This window comes from Elephantulus edwardii, unplaced genomic scaffold (genome assembly GCF_000299155.1).
Source record: "Elephantulus edwardii isolate Elephantulus edwardi_28Jun2011 unplaced genomic scaffold, EleEdw1.0 scaffold00274, whole genome shotgun sequence".
Lineage (NCBI taxonomy): Eukaryota > Metazoa > Chordata > Mammalia > Macroscelidea > Macroscelididae > Elephantulus > Elephantulus edwardii.
In genome coordinates this window covers 3,081,201-3,089,866 of record NW_006400024.1, presented here as the reverse complement: position 1 = coordinate 3,089,866, position 8,666 = coordinate 3,081,201, and the positions used below count along the sequence as shown (strand labels likewise).

General features: G+C 47.3%; 1 protein-coding gene across 3 annotated transcripts in view; it reads left to right on the top strand.

The window, feature by feature from the left end:
• Positions 1-8,666, top strand: part of PDCD6 (programmed cell death 6) — a 25,264-nt gene that overhangs the window by 1,705 nt on the left and 14,893 nt on the right. The gene's annotated exons all lie outside the window — the stretch shown is intronic.

The following is an 8,666-nucleotide window of genomic DNA, read 5'->3' as shown; positions in this document are numbered from 1 at the left end:
CACACACACACACACACACACCCCATCCCGGTGAGGCTTACCAGGTACTGCCACTTGCATATACCTTTCTAGGACATGGGCCCGTTCCTGGCCCCTCAGATGCAGCCAAAGTTCTGAGTCTTAAAGGTGCAGTTTTTCCTTTCTGGGGATGAGCTGGGTATGTACTCAACAGGGTTAGCTGCCTTTGTGATTGATTACTTCTGAAAGTTGTGGTTTTCCATGCTGTGGTCTCACTGATGTTGGTGGAAAACATCCAGGCCAGGAATGCTGGGGTCCAGGAGCACCAGTCCTCACCGGCCCCTCAGACCAGGTGCCTGGTGGCTGGTTCCCTACAGCTCATTGAAGGTTTGCAGGAACTATAGGTAGCCCTGCGCCCTACCCCTCTGCAGCCTTGCGCACACACTGCTGCATATTTCGTGTGCGTTTCTATAGATAGGATGGAAGGTGCTTCTGCCACAACAGTTGCGTTCTCTTGCCCTTTCATGTTTTGCTTTGTGTTACCAGTACTTGAGTTCAGGGATAGGTAAAGGCAGGCTGCTCAGAAGATGTTGAGAGAACCTCAAATCGAGCTGACAACCATTTAGCAAATCCTGACTTAGAGCTTTCTGGATTCCATATGATAAACTCAGCCAGGTGACTGGTGGGCAGAGCGGGGTATTCTGGCATTGAGAGCTGTGCCTGACCTCCTTGCTCAGCGGTTCTGTTTCCTTCTGTTTCTTTCCCTCCAGAGCTGTTTGCCTGGAGCAGCTTGACAGTGAGTAAGGAGAGAGCTGGGGCCCCTCAACAGTCCTTCTCTTTGTCTGCTTCACCTTTGAGGGGACTCTTCAAGCCTCGATGTGTGTGGCACTGTTAATCTTTCAGGAGCTTCTTAGCTTCTCAGTTGGTGGTCCGGATACCCTAGAGGGCTCCGAAGGCCCACGGTAGGACCAGCTGTGGCCATGGCCTGGATATTTTAGCTTTGGCTCGGCCACTTACAGCGATGTGACCCCAGCAAGATTCCACCTTTCTCACGTGAAGTGCTCCAACACAGTGGCCTGCCACGTACTCAGCAGTCACTCACTGCTGCTCCCTCTCTTCTGGCTAAGAAACCCCTCAGTGCTCTAGTGGGTTCCCATTACCTACTGCTGTGATGGTGATGATGAAAGTGCCCTTTCTGAGCATCTCCTCAGACCTTCGAACCTGTGTGAGGACCTTACCCCCAGGCATAGGGAGGTGAGCTCTTCCCTCTGGCCAGGCTTCTGTCTTGCCCTTGTCCAGCTGGTCTGTGAAGCATGTGACTCATGTCTGTCAGGACATGTCTTGAATTTAGCTGCTGCTTCATGTCTGTGTAGAGAAAGAAAATTTAAGAATTGTCCATAGAATTTTCAGGTCAGGCTGACTTTAGAACAGACTGTCAGTTACTCTTGTGAAGGTTCAAATTGAAGCTGAAGAAAATGGGAACAAGTCTACAAGAACCAAAATACAACCTTGAGTCTGTCTCACCTGAATTTACAAAGATCTTCAGAATAGGTTTGAGGCATTGAACACTAATAATCAATGACAAGGTAAGTTGCAAGATGAAATAAAAGATATCTACCGTAGATCCAAGAGAGCAAAAGGTCCTTACAAAGAGAAAAGGAAGAAAAGACCAACATGAATGTCAGAAGAGACTGAAAAGTGCACCAAGTGTTTGGAAACCAAAACAAAGGAAGGAGATGCTTAAGTAAAGGAGTTGAGCAGAAGAAGATCTCAAAGGGCAATTCGAGAAGACAAATATACAGAAAGGGAAAAACTCTGTCAGCATTTCTCAGACTGAACGAACTAAAAAACAGATTCAAGCCTTGAGTTGCAATACTGAGAGGTGCTATAGAGAAAATTTTGAAAAGTCCAGGAAACATCAAAAGAACCTGGAGGGAATACACAGAATCACAGTCCCAGACAGAATTTGCTGTCATTGAAAAATCTCAGTAAGTACCATGTGCACAGGAGCCAACGATAATAAATGAAGAAATTAAAGCTGCACTGAAGGCATTGGCAGAAAAAAAAAATAAAGCTCCAGGAATAGATGAGATACTAATTGAAATGTTTCAAATGACTGTGGCCCTGGATGTCCTCATCAGTCTGTGCCAGGAAATTTGGAGGACAGCTGCCTGGCCGACTTGACTGGAATTCCCAAGAAATGTGATCCAACAGAATATGGAAATTATTTAACGATGTTATTAATGTTGTTAGGTCTTTGCACTGGACGTAAGGCCAAGGACTTAAGAAAGGGACCAGAGAGAAAGAGAAAGCTAAAGAAGCTCTATTAAGGGGGCTCCTGGCGAGATTCCTTGGTCTGGAGAGACAGACTGGGGGGAAAACCTGCACCCTAAGGTGGGTTAGAAGCAACAACAACATCTATAAAGGCATTTGGTCACCAGTATGGGGCTGGAATCCAGGTTGGCAAGTAGTCTGAAACAGCCAGATTCTGTAGAGGTTTGTTTTCTGGTTCTGGTGAGGATTAGGGTGGAATGATTACTCACCATTGGGTGTGAGTTGATTGTATTTGGCCTCCTGTTGAAAACAGCATTTGGGCCCTCAGGCCTGGTGTTTGGTCAAGCATTCTTCTAAGTGGTATAGCACTGGTCTGTCCACTTGCTGTACAGAGGTTACTTGTTCTGATGCTGAACACTGACACTGATGTGTCAAACACGATAATGATTACCCTTGGTGGAGCTTGGAAGCAGGAGTGGCATCCACTTCCAAAATAGCTTACCTCCCGAAACCCTACGAACTTGGAGAAATGATGCAAGTTACTCAAGTGTTCAGGCCACTATGAGTTGCCTATGACTTCAGGGCAATTAACAGCAACAGCAAGGTAAGTTGGGCAGGTTTTTATAGTAGGGTCTTTAGGGAGGGAAGGGAGGAGTATTCCATTGTGGTTTAGCCAGGTGGGTGAGGCCTTTCACACTCTTTGTTGACATGTTGATGTTCTTGGAATCCTTCATTTTCCTCCTTTGATCTTAGTGCAAACAAAATATTGCTGAACATTACTAAAAAATGGCTAGAACATTGACAGAGAACTGTTAAAAGTTCAATATGAGTTTAGAAGAGGTTATGGGACCAGCGATATCATTGCTGATGTTAGATGGATCCTGGCTAGAAGCAGAGAATATCAGAAGAATGTCCATAGGAGAGTCAGCATGAGTCATTACTCCACAGTACACATCAACAACATCCCTGAGATAACACTCTCAGCACTTGGTTGTTAGAGATCATATTGTACTGTCCAGAGATCATGCCGAAATCCTAACCTTTCACCTATAAATACAGCCCTGTGTGGAATAGAAATGTTGCTCTTTTATGTTAATAAGATCTTAACTGTTGTAGAACCAACAAATTCAGATCTACTGCTTACTCTTTTCGGAGTCAGAATAACCCTCGTTTGGGTGGTGGTGGTAGTTATTTGGGAAATCTCCTGAGGTTTATAGTCTCAGGAACCTGGTGAAGGGTGCTGTGTGAGACCTGACTCCATGGCAGTGTCCCAGGCCCTTCACAGCCTCACAGGTGAGTGACCGTAGCTTCAGCAGCTAGCATGTCACATCCCCCAGGCCTCACCATCACCCCCACTGCTGCACAGGTAGTGTCTACAGCTGCACGTCAGCAGAACTCCCACTGTTCCCGCCCACGGGCAGAGGGACACACACTGCTCCCGCCTATGGCATCCAGTTGCTCTGCATGTCCACGTTCTCCACTGTAAAGATTTGCAGCCACAGAGCTAGAATATAGCCATGAGCTGAATGAGCCGGCATCAAGAAGGTAGTTTTCACTCATGGGAAAACTGAAGTTACAGAGGGCGGCTCCTTTGGGAAGTTGGTGCCTATTAGGACCCTTGTTCTCCACACTGGGCTCTTTAGGGGCTGTGTTACCATGGGAAAGTGGCCCCAAACAGCTCCTTCCCGCGAGGCTGCAGCTAGCACTAGTTGGGGGCAGAGGAAAGCTGTTCTCTGCTCTGTCGGAACAGCATGTCACAGACCATCTGCGATTTGGTATGTTCTTGTTTGCTTCTGGAAGACGCAGAAGCTGCCGCTGAGCTAGCCTTCTCAGCCCCTGCTGTGAATGTGCCTAACATTACATGAATTTGATGATGTGTTTTCAGCTGTATGTTTTAAAAATACTAAATTAGACATTCTTTTTTAACGTGATTTTGTGTTTTCTTGTAAGATAGGGTTCCCCTCTCTTGGGGTCTGTGGAAAGGATCGACATAATTCCCAGTAGAGTGTTGACACCGCTCACTCTCACATCTCTGCAGGTTGCTTTGGGGGAGTGGTATATGACCCTGTCGTGCTACATGAGTCTTTGCCTCTGTGCAGCAAAGGGTCAGCTTGGTGGGCCAGGTTGCCCAGCTCCTGCAGGCGAGTACTGTGTTCTGCTGGTGGGTCATAATAATGCATGTAGCAGGGCTTGTGGGACCCTGGTGGTCCCCGGACCTTCACTGTTTGTTGTCTGATGAAAAGTTAAGTGACAGTAGCTGATTATGTCTTGGATTCTGTGATGGTATCTGCACTAATTATGTGCTTAAACAGTGCTTAGATTGGGAACTACCAGAGTGGTACCAGCAGTCAGGAAATAAGAAGATTCCTTGCACTGGGAAGATCTGCAGTTAGGGAGCTTTTCAAATTATTGAGGTGTAATGATGTCAGTTTCAGGACTAAGGTGCATCTGATTCAGGCCATAGTCTTTCTGATTACTAGCTATGCATCCAAGAGCTGGACAGTGAATAAGGATGACAGAAAAAGAATTGATGCCTTTGAGCTCCGGTGTTGGAGAGCACTGAACATCTTGTGGACAGCCAAGAGAACGAACAGTTATGTTCTGGAGAGGGTGCAGTGAGAGTGGTCCTTGGAGGCAAGAGTGATGAGGCTTTGCCTCACGTACTTAGGACATATTGCTAGGAGGTGCTCATCCTTGGAGAAGGACATGATGCTGGAAAAGGTGGAGGGTCAACAAAACAGAGGAAGACCCTTTACTAGGTGGATTGACAAGGTGACTGCTGCAATGGGCTCGTGTGTCAGGATGGCACAGGACAGGACTGAGTTCAGAATTTTTCATAGGGTCACTATGAGTCATACTCAAAGGCAACTACCCTCAGTCCTCAGAGCTGCAGTGCTGCCTCTTGAGACCTTCACCTCACCTCAGTCCTCAGAATGCTCCAGCCCCGACCACTCTGCGACTGCTCTGCGGGCTTCTGCAGTCGAGACCTAATTTTCCCCCGGGAGCAGTGGTCGTTGGCCTTTTGTATGGAGGGTCTGCATTTGCAGCGTTAAACTCTTCTGTTCCCACTGTCACCCTGTAGAATTCTGTTGCTGAGTGATTGTGGAGATGCTGGCACAGTCTCACCCACTACCCCATGCCAGAGCTCACACCTTATTCCAGTCTTCTCTCCACCTGCTCCTGTAACAAGTTCCGCAGTGGGCAGCTTTCCCCAGAAGTCTCAGTCTGGCTGCTGCTCTTGGGGAAGCCTCGAGGGACAGTCCCTGCGTGGGTCATTGCCATGTGCCTATAGAATTAGGTGGTCTCTGTACCTCGGTCACATCTTTTGTGTCACATAAGTAATGATCAGTTGAGTGAGCCATGTTGATAGAGTCACATCACCAGGAATGCCTTGCTGGTTGTTGGGGCAGGATTCTTAGGGACATAATTCAACCCATGGGGTGAAAGGAAGACAGCAGAAGACCAGAGGCAGTTTCTCAGAGTCAGAAAGCAGTAGAGCAGGCAGCTGGGCAGTGGGTCTGCACCCCGACTCTGTGCAACTGCTCAGATGGACCCCACCGTGCAAGTGCTGGGGTGGAGAAGAAGGCCCTGCTCTCCTGTGTTGAGAATCCGCCTCATTCTTTGCCGTGTGGGTCCTCTGTGGGGTCCTCTGGACTCTTCCTTTTTTTTTTTGGCTTTGGAGGTGTTACAGGTATACGGAGTCACCAGCTTCCGAAGGAGGCACCCAGATGCTGCCTGCCTGCCCACCCGCCGGCCCTGTGACACACTGGGCTCTTTTTCTGAGGCTGGTTTTTACTACTACTGATCTGTCCTGGTGCCTTCATGTACGGGCTCCTTCCCATCCCCCACAATCTGCACAGTTTATTCCCTACTCCTGTCAGATGTAGATCTGCTCACTGTCTGTCCCACAGGCTCTGCTGGGCAGTGGCCAGGATGGGTTCCATCCACTGGTAGGGAGGATGGACCTTCACTCAGTATTTGTGGACACTCTGGCAAAACCAACGAATAAAGGCTATGGCCAGTGGAATGTGCTGGTTAAGGGAGGCTCTTGGGCCTGTTCTGTCTGGGAATCCGAGGGCAGGTGGGAGATAGCAGGGTGTATCTCAGAGGGTTCATGCTGGAGGCTGGGACCCAGAGCTGACTTGTGTTTCAGGGAAGGAGGGCTGGAGGGCAGCTGGATTCAGGAGCCTCCACTCCCACTGCTATACCCACCTTCCAGGTAGCAAGTGCATTATTGTAAAATAGAGCATAGAATTCAGGCCTCAGATGGTTCTGTACCTAGCAGAATACGTGACAGAGAGGCCTTTATACAGAGAGTGTGGGGCCAAAAGGGGACACTGCTTTCCCCTCACACTTTAACAGTTGTTGCTGTTGTTAGGTGCCGTCTAGTCGAGTGTGACTCATAGCAACCCTATGAAAAAAATATCTGAACCCAGTCCTGTCCTGTGCCATCCTCACACTTCCTTACACACAAGAGCCCATTGGAGCAGTCATTGTGTCAGTCCCCTGGTTGAAGGTCTTCCTCTCCTTCACCTAATCTCCACCCCTCCCAGCATCATGTCCTTCTCCAAGGAGTAGCACCTCCTAGCAGTATGTCCAAAGTATGTGAGGCAAAGCCTCATCATTCTTGCCTCCAAAGAGCACTAGCCTCCAATACATATCTGTTCGTTCTTTTGCCCGTCCATGGGATGTTCAGTGCTCTTCTCCAACAGCAGAGCTCTCAAAGCATCAGTTCTTTTTCTGTCATTTGTATTCGTTGTCCAACTCTCAGATGTATAGCTAGTAATTGGAAAGACTGTGGCCTGAAGCAGATAATTTGGAAAGGTCCCTAACTATAGATATTTCCAGTGCAGTGCATCTCCTTATTTCCTGACTGTTGACCAAGGGTGTTAATTGTGGATCCAAGCAAGATGAAGCTGTTGAGAGTTTCAATCTCCTCTCCATCCATCATGACACTGCCTATCGCTCCAGTGGTAAGAATCTTTGTTTTCTTGATAATGAAACACAATCCGTACTGAAGGCTGCATTCCTTGATCTGCAACAAGTGCTTCAAGCCCTCCTCACTTTGAGCAAGTAAGCTATGTCATCTGTATAACGCAGATTATTGATGAATCTCCCTCCAATCCTGATGCCACACTCCTCTTCATAGAGCCCAACTTCTCTGATAATTTTTTTAGTGTCTAGAATGAACAGGTGTGGAGAGAGAGTACATCCCTGACACACTCCCTTCCCAGTTCCAAAGCATGCAGTGCTCCCCTGCTCCGTTCACAAAAGTCTCCTGGTCCAGGTATAGGTTCCCCATGAGCACAATCAGGTGCTCTGGGATTCCCATTCTTCTCAATGTCAGCCACAGTTGTCATGATCCACGCAGTCAAACGTCTTTGCACGGTCAATAAAACACAAATAGATTTTCTTTTGGTATTCCTTACTTTCAACCAGGATCCATCTGACATCAGCAATGGTAGCCCTGGTGCCACGGCCTCTTCTAAATCCTGCTTGAACTTCTGGCATTTCCGTATCTATGTACTGTTCCAGCCGTTTTGAATGATCTTCAGCAGTATTTTGCTTGCAGGTGATATCAATGATATTATTTGATAGTTTCCACATTCAGTTGGATCACCTTTCTTGGGAATGGGAACAAATATGGACCTCTTTCAATCCGTTGACCATACAGCCATCCTCCAAATTTCCTGGCATAGACTGGTGATTATAGTTTATTTTCATGAAAAGGAAAAGGTACAGCCGACTTTTGAAATAAGACTCCTGGGAGCATTGCACCCTCACATGTGCTCAGTGCCCTGCACAGTTCAGGCATCTGACACTGTTTGCGGTCATTGCATGCTTGTACCTGTGTACAGGTTTGTATTATGCTTGTATACGTGTGCAGGATTATGACCTGCTTGTTCTCATGTACAGGATTATGTCCTGCTTCTACCTGTGTACAGGTTTATGGCCAGCTTGTACCTGTGGACAGGATTATATTCTGCTTGTTCTCACGTGTAAGATCATCTCTTTCTTGTTCCCATGTACTGGATTATGTCCTGTTTGTTCCTGTGTACAGGATTATGTCCTGTTTGTTCCCGTGTAAAGGATTATGTCCTGTTTGTTCCCGTGTACAGGATTATGTCCTGTTTGTTCCCATGTAAAGGATTATGACCTGTTTCTTCCCGTGTACAGGATTATGTCCTGTTTGTTCCCGTGTACAGGATTATGTCCTGTTTGTTCCCGTGTACAGGATTATGACCTGTTTGTTCCCGTGTACAGGATTATGTCCTGTTTGTTCCCATGTAAAGGATTATGTCCTGTTTGTTCCCATGTACAGGATTATGACCTGTTTGTTCCCGTGTACAGGATTATGTCCTGTTTGTTCCCATGTACTGGATTATGTCCTGTTTGTTCCATGTACAGGATTATGTCCTATTCGTTCCCGTGTA